The 17,932-nt window shown below is 34.3% G+C and overlaps 1 pseudogene; it reads left to right on the forward strand.

The window, feature by feature from the left end:
- The first annotated feature begins 4,185 nt into the window (after nt 1–4,185).
- On the forward strand, nt 4,186–5,356 carry LOC149194473 (uncharacterized; annotated as a pseudogene).
- Nucleotides 5,357–17,932: the final 12,576 nt, after the last annotated feature.

Raw genomic sequence — 17,932 nt, forward strand, 5'->3', positions numbered from 1 at the left:
AGGTTAATGTAGAACCTAAGGTTTCATATTTATTAAGAATAGAAAATTAGTTACAATGGGCACTTAGGTTACCGTAACGAATTTCTAATGCATTATTTTACTATAACTAACTTCCAACACATTTCCACCTCAGTGTTTACTTTAACCAACTTTCAACGTAGTACTATAACTAACTTCCAACGCATTACCACCTCAGTGTTCATTGTAACCAACTTTCAACGCAGTGTCCTCCACGGCCTGCAATGATCCAACAATGGAAATTTTTTTAATCGTCTAATGCATTAAATCAATGGCACAAGACATGACATAGTGACACATAGGGGAGTTCTCCCCAGAGGAAAAACCCTATGTAACTAGCATTTGCACCACATGTTGCAAAGGAAACGCCACAAGGCAATGGCATAACAAACATTAGTGATTTTGATTCTTTTTTATCATATGTTATGTTTTAGGGAGATTCCAACCAGGATATGTTCAAAGTGAATGTAATGCACAACACTTCACTCCAAAAGATTTATGAAAATGCTCTTCATTAAGATTCTAGAATCTTTATAAGTAAATATTTTAAATCAAACATTTCATAACAAAGTAATCTCATATCACCTTAATTCACAATGCAATGGATAATAGTTTTTGTTCATTAGAAATTGGTCTAATTTTATGAGGAAAGCTTAATAGAAAGACTTTAGTAGTAAGGGGAACATTAATAAACTCCCTCTTCATTTGTTATATAATGTTGTTAATTTAGCTACTTGTTGCTTCTTATCCTTATTTTAGCCATGTAATATGTCCAAACTATAAAATAATGGTATTATTTATTCTCTTTGGACCATTGTATCCTTCTAGTGCCATCAATAAATTTCAATTTTCAAAATAAGGTTTCCTTCTTGTGATAAAAAAATGTCTTAGATGTAAGACCTGTCTATTGAATTTCTCTAGATTTTATTCCCAAGAAATTCTATTAAAGATTCAAAAACATTTTTTTAATTTCTCTGGCACAAAAATAAATGTTTGAGCTTAAAAAAATATCACACTCAACACAAAGCTCTTTTTTTTGCAAAAATGATAAACCCACAATCGCAACAGAATCCAGTTCGCATAATTGAGGAAGAAGACAATTCTATACTTGTAATGGAAAACTTGTTAAAAGATCAAAAATAAAATAACCACTTGCTAGATGTGGAAAAACGTACAAGTGGAAGAGAATTGCCTAAGTAAATAGATCATCAATGACACTATGCGAGTTATCAATTTAAGGCTTGAATAAATTATTTATGAAGCTTGTGAAATTCGGGAGAATCAGGGTATTATTGTTGAGCTTGATGACAATGTATCGAGTTGTTGCAGAGACATTTAAACAATTGAAAGAACAAAAGAAATTGCATTCATCTTTAAACATGTTAGACTTTGTTTGGATTGTCTTAAATAAATGTCTTAACTACCCATATTGTGTAGTAGCACTAGAGCCTTGTGCCCTGAAGGATGTAGAATTCACCTTGGGTTCCAATATTTAGAATGAGGGGAAATGCTCGAAGGTTTTCCCCACAATATGTTGCTTTTTAAAAAAAAATAACAACTAAATTCATAGCCTTCATAAATGGGAAAAGTTGGAGCATTTGAGGTAATTGCACTTATATTAGATTTCCAAAACTATAGGTTTCAATTTTGTCTTTCATATTAAAGTAATCACACTATTAGTTCCCTTGATTCCCTGTGTCACTAGTCAACTTGAGCTTTAAGTTATTTTAACATCAATAAGGCTTCCTATTTCTTGTTATATCATAATTGCGGAAAGTTTCGTATTTCAACTTACCGTGGATGAGGATCAGTTGACTTTTAATTAAGTGTCTAGATTGTTTCTCAAGGGAATATGCTCAGCATATGCTTTGTCTAAGTGCTTATCAATGGTTGTAATGAGTTTCTTGTTATATCATAATTGCTTAAGACTTCCTATTTCAACTTAGGGTGGATGAGGATTGGTTGACTTCTTTTATTTTTTTAATTTAGTGCCTAGATTGCTTCTCAAGGGAATATGCACAACATATGCTTCGTCTAAGTGCTTATCAATGGCTGTAGTGGGTTATAGAGTTCGTTAGGTTGCATTGAATTTTAATAAATTAAAAAAAAATATTGTGCCATGTGGCTCCCTCCGCACCAGTTTACTAGGTATTTGAGATTATTCTTATTCTAATATGTTCATATTCTAATTAGATGGGGAAATTAATATATAAGCAAATTTTATTTAGCAAAATGGTCCATTTTACATAAGACGTGTAATCTTTTTTTTTAAAGTTAAATTAGATTCATGCCAATTTTTTTTCAAGTTAATTAAATTCATGCCAGATGGCTCCTTGCCCACCAATTTCCTAGGGATTTAAGATCATTCAAATTCTAATAAATTCATATTCTAATTAGATTTGGAAATTAATATATAAGCAAATTTTATTTAGCAAAATGGTCAATTTTACAATAAGATTTGTAATACCTTTTTATTCTCAAGTTAAAGTTGACCCATAACCTTTTTATACATGGTTAATCAAGAAATTGTGTGCATTTCTTTGTATTGCAATAGTTTTTTTGTTGCAATAAATTTTTTTATTATATTTATGAAGCCTTCAGTTATATAGCCGCATTAATATTTTTATTATGATTTTACTAATATATTTTTAAAATTTAACTTCTAATTTATTATTATATTATTTTTGTATTTTCCAGAGTAATAAAAATGACAATTGCCCAATAATGTCCCACGAGACTTGTTAAGAATTTAAATAGGTAGGTTAGTACACAAGATTTGTTAAGAATTTAAATAGGTAGGTTAGAACAATATCTATAATGGTTCTCAGTTGTAATTCCATTATTATTTAATCCTAGCAGGAGTTAGAGAATTTGACAAAAATCTGCAATACCTTTAAATAAATTTTGAATTGGTGCAGGCATCTAACCATGTTTGAATTTGAGTTACCAGAACTTTTCAAAGGCCAAGTAAACAATTGAGCTGCAGATATGGAGTCCCAAAAGGCTTACTAAGTGCGGCTATTGATCTGAATGGTGACAAGAGAATGAGGTCATAATACTTTGAAAAAATTGGGCATCATAATCATTGCATCTTTGGATCATACCTTATTGTCAAACCATTCCATCATTGCAATCGTTTAACCCACAGATTTAAAAGAACATTGTTCGCTTTTATCAAAAGAGATCTGACAAATATCTCCATTTGCAAAATATTATGCTTCTAAATATTTATGGAGGGGGAGTGCCAACAGTGAAAACAAAATGTACATATCCGTTTTTGTATAATCAAAACAAAATATATAAATTTGTTATTTTTTATATAGATAATTGATTGTATATTTCATATATAACAATTAAATTGGGTGGAATAGGTCTAAAATTGTTTTAGATTGGCAGTTTTTTCCTCAGATGTAAAGAAATAAGTTGACTATCCAAAATCTTCTAGAATGTAAGAAATAGATTAAAAATTCAAAATCCAATAAGTTGACTGTCCAAAATCTTCTAGGATGTAAGAAATTGATTAAAAATTCAAAATCCAAACACATCCAGAAAAAATGAAAAATGAAAAACTACCATTTACAAATCTCTAACAAATAATTAAATATTAAAATTTGCAATCAACATAAATTCAATAATTTTAATTATAAAAAAATTAAAACATCATAAAAATACTCTGAAAATCCAATAAAGACTATAAAGACTGAAACACAATCCAACCAACCTATTGTCTAGAAATTTATGAAAAGCAGTTTGAAAATTATTACTATCAGATTGATGAGAAGTGTTTGTTTCCATCACCATCCCATAAAAACTAAATATGTGCAGCTTTCAATAAAGAATATAAGTCAAGGTTTGTACTCAATCTGTCTAATCAATAACATATAGATATAATCATAATGATATCAAGATTTATGACTAAGATACTTGGAAATGTTTAAAGAATCTGTAAATGTCTTTCATTTCCATGATGGAGTACGTGTTCAAATAAACACCATATCATATGAATAGAAAGCCTGCGTACCTGCTAGCCCTTCCATTTGGCCTTATTGTTTCTGTTATATGGCTATACTTGCATGTAACAGTTAGAGACATTTCAATTAGGACCTCATCAGAATTTGGAATGCTGATAAACTTCTCTGCCATTTTCTTTGGGATCCCATTTGCAGAATGTTGTTTGTCACCCCCTTCTCCATGATGTCTGAGTACAGAGACTTTGAAGATCTCTATACGATTATTTCTGCTTACTCCACTTCAACAAACTGTAGACCGGTAGAAAAATAGAAATCAATGGTGCAATCTATGAACACTAGTGGGAAGATGAGTTGGGCTGGTGCAAAAAGTCCATCAATGAAAGAGGATGATCAAGCTCCATTCTCAACAAAGAAGAGTTGAAGAGTTGCCATGATGAAAAAATACATGTATGGACTGAAAGGGCTAGGAGGAGTAAAATGAATTGTATGCTCAATACCCTAAAGTCTGTGTTACTTGAGGGTCTCAATTCAAAGGTAGTACTTGATTATTGTTGTCTGGAATAACAGTTTAAGACACTAATATAGGCCATGAGCTAAGCAAATGAGTTTAAAATAGATTTTCATGAGTGTACAGACATGCTAGATTCAGATTGCAGAATTGATAGATTCTTATCAAAGCTGATGTTCTAGAGGTTCTAGACACTGAATTGCTGAAGTATTTCTTTCTCAAGTGGACAAAGGAAGAATTTTTGATAAGGCCATTGATTATATCAAGACCATCCAAACTGCCTTGAAAGATATGCAAGCCCAATAATCAGAATGTCTGAAAATTCTCTTGGTATTCACATCCTTCCTTCAGTTCCAGTAACATCATCACATCCAAGTCTATAGATTCTTGGATCCAAACTTTTGGGTGGCCTGGTTTTCATCACAAAATGGGCCCCTGAGAAGACTGGTTTTCTTCCCAAATTATTTTCTATCATGGATGCCAATCAACTGGAGATTGTAAATTGCACCATAAACGTTGTTGGATCCAACATGGTATATACCCTTTATGCTAAGGTAAGTAACAGTTCTAAACTAAACTGTGGAAATACTTTACTATCCTTTTACCAGCTACGATATTTGATACATTCTAGGAGCTATGTATACTGATGGTTTTATTTTCCAGAAATTCCTAATCGGATTTTCCTTGTTATATATAGAACTACTTCCTGAAGTGTGCTTTCTTTGATTTTTTTTTTTTTTAGTCAAAAAACAATAACCAACAAGTCATAGCCAAGGACTTGAGCTGTACCATAGATGAACTTAATACCACCATAGCTGGTCCTGAAGAACATACCTTACAAAAGGCTGGCAACAGATAATCTCTGTGGATATCCCAACCAGTGGATTTTTGCTCTAAGAGCGATGATTTTTTTTTTCTTTCATTTGTGCAATTTCTCTGCAAAATATATCCATTTCCAGGCTGGGATGCATACCTCAAACTACTTCTGACATTCGTTGCAGTTTTATGACACTTTGTGGCTGGGATGCATATCGATAAACTATAACCATTCCAAGGATGTGATGCATACTTCAAACTTCTGACAATGGTTTTCCTGAAAATCCAATGCACTTTTATAATACGTTGTGGTAAGTAACTGGCGGGTTCGGAACTTCAAGCCCCTGTAAGAGCATCGATGCCTATTAGTCTAATAAGCAGAGAGTTACTGCAAATCTAGATGAAAATCATTAATTTTTGTATTGAGCTATTATCTGTGTACCTCAATGTGCTTTTCCACTGTGGTGAGAAAATACTAAAGATTTGAACATAAATACAACATACAATCATAGCATTATATAAAAAAACTACTTCACAGAATTAAACTAGATTGCTGGTAAAGTAGTTTAATGGACACTACTTTGGATCATCTATTTTGTAATTGGATACCCATTCAGAAAATATGTTAAGGTAATAAATGACATGACACAATTATAAAATCCTGACACTAAGATTTTAAACTTTTCAGATAAACTATGACAATGAATAGAATGGTTTGAAAATAAGGTGTGATCCAAAGATTCAATGATTATGATGCCCGATATTTTCAAAGTATTGCGACCTCAATCCTTCTACTATGATGTGCTTCCAATTCTAATTGTTGGGCTGGGTCTTGATGTAATCTATGGCCTCATCAACAATTTTTCCTTTGTCCACCTGAGAAACAAATACTTCAACAATTCAGTGTCTAGAAAATTAGGTTTGATAAGAATAACAAAAAAACATAACTCTGCAATCAAAATCTAACATGTATGTACAAACATAAAAATCTATTTTATACTCATTTGCTTAGCTCATGGCCTGTATTCGTGTCTTGAACTTTTATTCTAGACAAAAATCATCAAGTACTACCTTTGGATTGAGACCCTCAGGAAATAGAGACTCTAGAGTATTGAGCATACAATTCATTTTACTCCTCCTAACCCTTTCAGTCCATACATGTGCTTTATGATCAAGGCAACTCTTCTTTGTTGAGGTTGGACGTTGATCATCCTCTTGTAATCTTGGACTTATTGCACGATTCCAGCTCCTCTTCCCCCCACTGGTCTTAAATTTCACTATTGACTGTTGGTTTTCCATTGGTGTCGAGTTTGTTGAAGTGGAATAAGCACAAACAATCGTATAGAGATCTTCAGAGTCTTTGTACTCAGACATCATGGGGAAGGGGGCTACAGACAACATTTTGCAAAGGGGATCAAAAAGAAAATGACAGAGAAGTTTATCTGCATTCCAAATTCTGATAAAGTCCTGATTGAAAGCTCTCTGACAATTACGTGGAAGTGTAGACATATATAAGAAACAATAAGGCCAGATGGAGATTGAAAGAGTTGTAGCTATGCAGGCCTTATCAATTGAATGCACTGAATCTATAATACATATCATTATAAAATGCCAAATTCATATATTTTGTTGTGATTATGCAGAAAGAGATATATGTACATTTCGTTTTCATTGTTGGTACTTCCCAATCCATGAATATTTAGACTCATAATCTTTTGCAAATTGGAGACACTCGTCAGTTCTCTTTTGATAGAAGCGAACACTAAAATTTTAAACTTTTCAGATAAACGATGACAATGAATAGAGTGGTTTGACAATAAGGTGTGATCCAAAGATTCCATGATTATGATGCCCAATATTTTCAAAGTATTGTGACCTCAATCTCTTGTCAATATTTTCAATAGCTCAGTTATGGTAACACAAATTCAAACATGGCATATTCAAATGTGAATTAAAGGTATTGAGCATTTTGTCATATTTGGTAAACTCTCTGCTAGAGTAAATAATAATTGAAATAGACACAAAGTTTTATTTTCAGAAATTGAAATAACGTAAGAAGTCAGTTTTGATGTTTAGAGAGGTGCATTCTATATTATAGTTCAATATAAGGGTGATGTGTGTTGCATACATGTATATATATATATATATATATATATAAACATGGAATTGGGAAATGACAGATATCGATAATTTTTCATAAACCAGAGTAGTATGAATTCAGTGAGCATTGAAAGTAAAATGCTCCCCACATTCGAAAGAACGTGTAAAGCTATTCAAAGTAAGGAAAGTTGGATGGTAATGTAGAAAGAAGAGCAGGAGAAATTGTTATGGCCTGGATCAACAGGCTGTCCAACGACAAGTCTGGCAACACTAACTGGTCTGTCTTGCAGGCTTTGGTGTTCCCCTCAAAACCCTTGTCTCTTCAAAAATCATGATCAGTACCAGGCACTCAAACACACTTGCTTCATGGTTCATTTGACATTGATTTCAACCACTCAGGGGGCTAAAAAGCATTATAGATGTAAATATATGGTACCATTAAGTATAGAGGTCAAAACATTAACCTCTTTATGTTGTTTTGTGCTTGGAAGGGTTTAAAATAACTACAGCTACATACCTTTCGGCCTATTAACTAATGAGAGGTATAGTAAAACTTCAAATTCTAACCTCATAGCTTAAAAAAATTGAAACTCCAACCACAATTAAAAATAAATAAATTCGAAACTCCAACCACTGTAATTAAAAATAAATAAATTCGAAACTCCAACCACAATTAAAAAAAAAATCTCAAAAGTTCAAATCTCCTGCATACTTGAGGGATATAAGAACTGCAACTAGAAAACTCTGGCCTTATTACCCACTCCGAAGGATTAAAAAATTGATCATTACATAATTTTTTATTTCTTTATACGGTATGAAAACTTATCTTAACTCAATTGTAAAACAAGAAGTGAGATAGTTATCACTGTAGGCTATCGGCTATAGCAGGCTAAATATCATTGTTATTCAAAGAAAAGTATTCCACTTGGAATTACCAATTGGTGGTAAATAAGGGAGAAGGGTTTCACTCCCACCAAAACGCCTATGGATATTGGGTCATTGTCAATGCCTATAGATATTGGGTCATTGAGAATGCCTATGGATATTGGGCCATTAACCTATCTCCTTATTTTTAAAGTGAACAAATTCTTAGCAAAGCAGTTCACTAAGACATACTCCAAACCCATTACACAACATATTTATAAGTTAAATCATTCACAAACACATTTTAAAATTTAGATAACTCAAATTTCTGATTTTGCCCAAAGACTATCTCGACAGATTCCTATAAAAAAAGGTAAAAACCTCTCATAGTTACACTGCTAAAAAAAATTCACTCCACACCATGTACAGAAGAACTAGATAAAATGATTATCAAAGTAAACTAATGACCTTGATTGTGGAGGATCATAATACAGTCTGTCCTCTGCCCATAAGGGGCTTTACCTTCATAAAACACAAGAATTTTCTTCAGGCCGATGCATTGAAGCTGCTCGTTGTGAATTACCCTGTCTGAACCTGTGGCCTTCAAGTAACCCGACTTGGTCAATCTGTTAGGCTGAGCACTCGAATTCTTGTGGTATCTTGGAACGAAGAAGAACCATTGCCTCTCCCCAGCATCATAAGCCAAACCTGAAAGCAGGCGAATATATAAATTACTATTCTGTCAATTTTTTATAACAATTCTAACCTGAGAAGTAGCTGAGAGAAGATAAACATACCTGGTAACTCACAGGGATCATATCAGTACAAGTCTAATGTTGGTATGATTATATCGAAGCTCATTGGGTGGCCGCCTTGGATCCTTTTCTTCAGATAGAAACCAACCAATTGAGATACATGTTTTAGTTTAGAAAGCACTCAGTGGAGATTGTTAATGACAACAGTCAAAGCTGGAAAAAATAGTTGATAGGTCTCTGTTGCAAAAGAATGGGACAGTCAATGTTTTTCTTATTAAAAAACAAAGGTTCCAAAGTAATTGTATCTACTTTTCTTTTAATGAAAGCGTATGTTTTTTTCTTTCCAGAAAAAAAAAAAAAATATTTATAGGAAAAAAAAAGTGATGCACTCTAGCTCTTCTAGACCTCAAGGCAAAGATCTAGAACTATTTTCCTAAGGTCAAAAACATACAAATTCTCGCTAGTGCATAATCATATGTCTCACCAAGTCTGCGCCATTAAACTGACTCCTTAAAACCAAGCCGAATTGTCTCATTGAACTCAAGTCTCATTATCTTGAACTCAAGTGAACTGTCTCTTGGGCTCGAGTCAAACTGCCTTACTGAAATGAAGTCAAACTTACAGAATTTGTATTTATGTTACAGCAGTTTTGATGGAAGGTTAAGATTTTGGTTTTCTAGGGCCAGGACTTGTATTTATGTGCAGATACAATCACCATGGTCTAGATATTTAGCACTATCAAGGTTCAAGATTAACTGAAGAAAGTGAGCTTCATAAAAATTTTGCATGAAAATTTGGAGTCAAGAATGAAAAGTTCTGCCAATGGGGTTGTGGTTAAAAAAATTGAAGATGACAGAATGTCAGACACCCACAAACTTTCAGTTTCCCTTAAGACATGAGTAAGGGATTGGGTCCATGTTAAAATTCTAGATAATTTTGATGATAGTATATCCCGGTCATGATAACTAAGCCACAAAAAACAACTTATGCTCTGCATTTCGCCCTTTGAGGGCCACTTTTCTTGTGATGCTGGACGTATTCAGGTCAATTGCAATACTTTTCTTTACGTTAAAGAATCCGTCCTTGGATAAAATAAAATAAAATAACCCTAAAGCATTTCTTGCAAAGTCTGAATCATTACATTCAAGGAAACAAGGCCCAATTATACCCTTAGTGTTATACTCACATTTTAAGATATTTGGTATAGACCATTGGCTGATTTTGTTTATAATTAGTGTGTAGACTGGAAATGTAATAGGGTATTCTGTTTAGTGCTCTCGTTGTTGTCAAAATGTATGGGACAAGGACTTCCAATTACAAACGAAGACATAAATCCAAAAATAGAAAGTGAGTATGTGAATTTTTTACTGTATTGATAATAACTAGTATACTAAAGGAATCATTATATTCAAGGAAATAAAGCCCTGTTATACATTGTACTCACATTTATAGAGATTTGGTATTAGACCTGTTACCCACCAATGCGTAGAATAACTTTGGAAAAGGATGAGGGATGTACAGAGCAAAGCTGTTCAGCTTTGGTAGAAAATGGGAAGACAAACTGTCAGAGTTAGAAGCTACAAGCATTGAACCTCATATCATGGTAGTTCAATGAGGGCATGGGTCGAGGTAAAAGTGTGTATTTTAGTTTACACATAATCCTCATTCACTGCCCAAGCTGTAAAACATTGACATCTCACTTCTCTCTATGTAGAAACTCTAAGCTACCCAGCTGGTAGGTAATTCTAAAAGGATGCACTACAAAATTCTTGGGCATTGAACATTCATACACATTTCACATTCTAACATACAAAACGTATGACCATAACTTTGAAAACTGGTTACAAGGGAAATACTAGGAAATAAGAGGAAACAAGTAATAACAGAGAAAACATGATAACAAAACAACCCAAACAAACGTATACCATCGGAGATCCAGCACTAATATAGAACACATAGTTGATTGAAAACTTTCTCCTCAGATGTCTCTTCAATTCCACATTCAACATTCAGTAATTGGAATGATTAATCTATAGCATACACAATTTCCATCATCAGCGGAGCATTGAATCATGACACATCTTCCAAAAATACAATAATACCCTGTGCCAACTACTTGCAGAAGAAGCTTATTCCATCTATCACTAATAATTTGAAGCGACCTAGTTGCGATATCCCCATCCTCAAAACCCTAACCCTAATCCTAATGGTTTAATTTTTAGAGGGTAGAAAAAAGAAAACCAGACGTCACAAGAGTCAAAAACTAGCACAAAAAATTAATAAAACAAGGAAAGCGAAGTAAATACAGAATAATTTTTTATTCATTAATTGTACCCGCGCATGGACTTCACGAGGAAGGTGTGGATCATTGGGTGGCCATCTTGGATCCTTTTCTTCAGATAGATGCCAACCAGTTCCTCTTCCGTTGGATGAAATTTGAAGCCCAGAAGATCCATTCTAATTATTCATTTGATGATCTACAAAAGATCTTGATAAAATGATTATCAAAGTAAACTAATGACCTTGACTGTGGAGAATCTAAATCTGGCATCCTCATTCATAATCTAGTCCGTCCTCTATCCGTAAGGGGCTTTTCTGGCATCCTCATTCATAATCTAGTCCGTCCTCTATCCGTAAGGGGCTTTTCCTTCATAAAACACGAAAAATTTCTTCTGACCAATGCATTGAAACTGCTTGTTACGAATTGCCCTGTCTGAACACGTGGCCTTCCAGGAACCCGATTTGGTCAATCTGTTAGACTGAGCGCTTGAATTCTTGTGGTCTCTTGGAACGAAGAAGAACCATTGCCTCTCCCCAACATCATAAGCCAAACCTGAAAGCAGGCGAATATATAAATTACTACTGTCAATTTTTTATAACAATTCTAATCTGAGAAGTAGTTGAGAGAATATAAACATACATGGTAACTCGCAGGGATCGTATTGGTACATGTTTAATGTTGGTATGATTATATCGAAGCTCATTGGGTGGCAACCTTGGATCTTTTTCTTCAGATAGAAGCCAACCAGTTCCTCTTCTGTTGAATGAAATCTGAAGCTCGGAAGATCCATTAAAAACTTTCCTTGCAAAATCTTCATTGGGGATAAAAGCTCATCAAGCTCCTGGAGTGGGATGCCCAGAGACGTGGCCTGCTCAGCCAGAATTGAAGCAGCAAGAAAAACTGTGCGGAAAGAATATAAGAAACTAACCTAAACTACATCCAACGGTTTGGAACGTTTCAATCATCTAACATCTGATCAAATTGCTCAAACAAGTACACGGTGGTGGCAATTGGGGGAGTTGATGTCAAAAGGGAATGACCTAAATATAATAAATGGGACATAACAATTTTTTGTTTCATTTTGAGAGTTTTCATGTAGTTTGTTTACTGTTAGAATGCTCATAATAGATCTCAAATTTTATAAAATGGATCTATTCAGTGGTTGTAAATGAAAATCTCAAATGGAAACCTATGCATTCCATAATTCATAATTGTATTTGAACATGACTAGGTTTTGGCCTTTTATATCATGAGATGCTGGTTAGAGAGATCGGTCTTTACTTTTTAAACAATCATGAATGTCTTCAAAACACCCACTTTATATATTAGTATTATTGTTTGAAATATTAGAATCCTCTTAAATCCTTATTTAAAGTAAAAATGACCTTAAATTTGTTTTATTATTTATAAAGATCTTTTCCAATTTAACATGTTGAAAGAGGAGATCAATTGCTCCTCTTCAAAATGCATTACAGTGAATGAGTTTCAACAGGGTAATGAGAACTTTTGCAGAATAATTCATCATGATTTACAAAAGCTCTGAAATTACATAAGAAATTACTATAGATAATTTTCCTAAATCATTATTAGTTTTAGAATAGCTAACATGATTCCACAGTTTTATTAACTTCTTTAATCTATATATCTATGATTTTATTTGGAAATTTATTTTGTATAAAAATTCTTCTGTTACTTCAGAAAATTTTTACATGAGCATTGACTGAATGTCACTGGTCTTCTTGAGGGAATACTGTACCAATAACACATATAAAACCTTGATATTAAATCGCTTTCTTTTCATCTGAGCAGTAGACACAGTTACAAAAAAACTAGTACCATGAAAACTATAAGTTTGCTAGCAGGCATACAGCCCTGGCCTTGAACAAAAATTGGAAGGGTTGGTATTACAAAAATCAGTTGAGAGAGTGTCATTCAGACCTGGAATTAGAAAGGGAATTCAGCTCAGGCCTTTTGGGAATGGACACGTTCCGAAAATCCTGGATGAACAGAGTGCCCAGTGTCGATGCCGTGGAGACCAATCGTGATCTTTTCCCAATAAGTAGCATGGAAAATGCTTGAACTCGAACCCAGGTTCCCTTGCTGACGCTTCTCCATGTACTATGTCAACATGCGATGACTCCAGAATCGCTTGAGAAACTGAGAGCCCCGTGAACAAAGCACCCCATGAGATGCTTCACTCCTAATTGCAACCTTTGCGTGAAGTGCTACTTTCCTTGGTGTAGAGTCGAGTTGAAGTGAGGCCATTTGTGGTGAGTTGTGGCCCATTGATGCTTCTGAGAGGCTAATTATTTTTTTTCCACCTTGAGCCCCGATGAGCAGTGAAGTTACGAGTGCGTTGATAAGGAGCCTCAAGGACTAGACAATCACCATTGCTAGCCATGCTTGCTCTGAAACCCTGACTCAAAGGGAATTGTGTGGGCGAGTACAAGGAATTCGAACCATCGGATTTTTCCTTTGAATTGTCGAGGTGCTTCTACAAAGTGTGAAGTCTTGAGAGGTTGCAACTTAGGGCATTAGAAACCAGTTGGACATGCTTGGCCGCCAGGGAGACCTAGGCTTTCTTGAGAGCCTGCGTATTGCAATTAGGAATGAGCATCTGAAGGTTAGACAGAACCAAAGGATTGCATATGCTGGGTTGTTCGATCCCCAGAGAAACGAGGAGAATTCCATCGAAATTAGGGAAGAGCGTCTGCATATTGCAATTAGGAACGAGCATCTGAAGGTTAGACAAAACCAAAGGATTGCATATACAGGGCAGTTCGATCCCGAGAGGAACTAGGAGAATTCCATCGGAATTAGGGAGCTTTGCACAAAATGAAGGGAAATAACCATCCACCAATGACTCGAGAGCCAATAGACTCCCAAGCTATATTAAAAAAAAAAAAAACCTATATCAACAAAAAATATTGCTTTAGTAAAAATTTAATAAATAATATAATAATAACATTTAAATGAAGGGCATAATATATATAAGAAGTTTGAAAAATAAACCAATCATAAAAAAATTACATGATGGGTAGGAATGCTCATAATATTTATACCTTGGGTGTGAGCCCCTCATATTGAAACATTTTCTTTAGCAACGACAACTCTGAACCATATCCATGCAATGGGTTCCATGGATAAGGTACGACTATGGAGAATATGGACAACACATTGTTGGGTGCACAATGACAATCTTAATTCAAGAGAAAATTCCTTCTGAAGGTTGAGAAAGACCCTAAATATGAGGTAAGATCCACTAAAATTGATGACTACATACAATATATGAAATACCATGCTCTTATATGCAAATTTATCTATTTCTTAGCCCACTAAAAAGGAACTAGTAAGATGGATACAACACAAATGGAAAGTTAAATGACATGTGGATCTAGAGTTAAGAGCCAAAGGCTTCCTTATTGTCATTTTCAAGAACTTGGAGGACCGAGTCAAAGTCATTGAAAATGGCCCATATTTTTTTAACAATTCTAGGCTATTCATGAGTTTTTGTGAAGAGTATATTGCAGTGACAAAGAACAATTCCTGGCGGCCCCAGTATTGGTCCGTATGTTTTCACTACTCAAAGAATTATAGGATCCTTAATCACTAACAAAATTAGAAATACCACTACATCTTTAATGAACATCTCATAAGTAACATGAAGAGGCCATTATACTTCATATGCCAAAATATGTGTACATGAATATAACATAACCCTTGTAGAATCTATTGAGATCTTGTATCAAGATGAAGTCTGTAAACAAACCCTAGATTATAAACATTTGCCCTTTTGCTACAGTCGTTGTCATGAATATGGTCACCTCTTCTAGGATTATCCACTCCTTCAAGAGGAGCCTAAGAAATATATCTGACCAATAAATCTAGAGGGATTTCGAAGAGATGCGACCAGAAGGACAAATCAACCTCCAAAAAATATGCTTGTTAAACAAAAGGGGTAGTATCTTTAATTCACAAAAAATTCTCAATTATTAATGATCAAGAAGAAGAACTAGGGATTCTATAAAATATTATGATCCTAGATCCTAGATAAGAGAGCATACAACTAAAGGTGACATCACAGAAAAGGAAAACCCCAAAAGATAACCATGAAACTTCAACCTAGGATGATGAAATTTTGTTCAATGCTTAAGTTTTTGAACTAAAAGAGGAAACATATCTTCTAGAAAAGGATTAATAGAATTTGTTAAACTATATTAAAGAGTTGAAAGCCAATGATCCCAGTACAATTCTATAACATCAAAAACTCTAGTATCAATAAATCTAGCTTAGGTTAAAAGATCATATTCAGGAATCAATGAAATAAATGGGGTCAACCAACAAGGGATTAGTGGTCCAAATTTTCTATATAAAATAACAGCCATCATAGAATAAACAAGTTCTAGTACAATTGGTGAAGGACCAATAAAGCTTCAATCAAAATGGTGGGAGATCATTTACTTAACACAGGACATGTCACATTTCTATCATAGTTGTTTTCCTCCTCTAAACACTCTTCTCAATGAAAATAATTTCATCGAATATTAGTGGTCTCAATAGCAAAGGAAATCAAATACTTCTTAAGGAGATAATCAAGAATGAATTTCTGGAAATTGTTATAATATAGAAGACAAATATATCTAGTGATAAATTAGATAAATAACCCCCTATGTTGGAAAGGATGTGACCAATAACATGACGTTGTTGGAAGCACTTATGGCCCAAAAAACTTATGGAATCCCCTAGAAGTATAATTTACAGACTAGATTACCATGCCTCACATCATGTTAGGGATATTTAAATATATAGGAGCCAAGGATATTGGATATCTTAATATAGTCTATGGCCCCTACATCTTGGTAGAAAAAAGTAGTTTTTTTAAGAATATAATAACCATTAGAGCCATTCACCAAGAGGAGCTCTTGATATGGGGTGGAGACTTCAATCTAATAAAATCCCTCGAGATGAAAAAAGGTGGTATCTAAAGATTGGATATAGAATATCAATAGTTTAAGGACCTATTCCATTAACTCCAAGTGATGGATTTGAATACCATAAATGGTACATTCACTTTCAATAAAAGTCATGAAGGTAGGGATCAAATTTCCTATGGAATAGATACATGCATTGTCTTAGGATCACTCTTTCAAAAATACATTTGAGTGGAAGCATGATCTAGGTGGCTCCAAACACAGGAAGAAGTGCCAGAGGACTCAGAAAGGGTTAAAACTCAAAGTGTTTGGGTTGTGTTCGAACTAGGTTCATGTTGAAGATCTCGTCGTCGTGATCACGGTGGTGTGAACGGTTCATCAAACCGAGCCCGTATGCGAAAGATAGAGCTCTTCAAAGTTTGACATGACAAGGGAAAAAGCAAGGCCCACAGTGTGCCACATGGCACCCCAGTCAGCAAGTGAGACCCACTAAGTTTATGTGGCGACTTAATGGCCACTAAAACATCAACACATGGCACACTAGCATTTGTTCTTAACCTGCACAAAAAGACAAAAAAAATAATAATTAAAATATCATAAAAGAGACAAAAATCATTTTATAATATGGAAAATGGTTATTAATAACCATATAACAAAAATCATTTAATATATAGTTATTAATATAACTATATAAAAACAAAAATAAATAAATCAAAAGAGCTTTAAAAAAAAATCATATTAAATATGGAAAAGGGTTAGTGTATTAAAGTTCAACGAATTGTTTAAGAAAAGAAATGGTCGTTGAATTTTTAAAGACATGGTTATGCCATAGGACACCACTGCGTGTACCAACGGCCACCATGTCATACCAAACGGTACCATCGTACGAACAATCAAACGGCTCCCAAAAAAACATGTAATGCGGTAGGTAACATATTGTTACGGGAGTTATGGGGTGGGCCGCCCAATGCGGATTCGACCCTCCTCCAAAATAATATGTTGCAGTTTTATAAAACGAGAAATGTTAAACATAGAGGAGAGGGGCTTTGACTACCCGAGTTCTTCCACTAAATTCAAAAATCTCAACCAATGTGCCAAACAGTGTTTTTAACTTATTTGCTTTCCAAACTTATATAAACCTTTATTTTTACAGTGTGCCTAGGCAGCTTGGAGGAACTAGGTGTGGGCATGGAAATCAAGGCGAATTTTTAATTAATTTTTAATCCAGGGGAATCATCACTGAGTGAAATTTCTAGGAGGGTGAAATTTTTGCAGTATCCAAATTGGACAAAATTTATGTCGATCTTACACCTCTCGACGATACGAACCCGATGGTGTAGTTAGTTTCTTGATCTGAGCAACAGATTTGCAGAGGACCCGTAGGAGGGAATCTTTAAGGAATCTAGGAGGGATCTATAAGATTCCTTAAGCCCTAGATTTTCACTTTGTCAGAATTCAGAAATTTGACAGTCGATTTTGCATTATTTGACGCCACAAATCTGATGGTGTGTTTAGATTTTCCATTTTTTCATTTAATTTCTAGGCCACTTTTCTAAGTGGAGTGCAGGTGTCAACATTCATGTGAGAGCAGTCATTTCCGTGCGATTTGATGCCATGAGATCGATGGTCCAAACAGCTTCAGTAGCTTGACATCATTTTCTTCAGATGGCCCCTAGACGTGAGGTATA

Source organism: Pinus tabuliformis, chromosome 2_2 (genome assembly GCF_031772625.1).
Source record: "Pinus tabuliformis cultivar Carrire ecotype Pingquan chromosome 2_2, CPIR1, whole genome shotgun sequence".
NCBI classification, from domain to species: Eukaryota; Viridiplantae; Streptophyta; class Pinopsida; order Pinales; family Pinaceae; genus Pinus; species Pinus tabuliformis.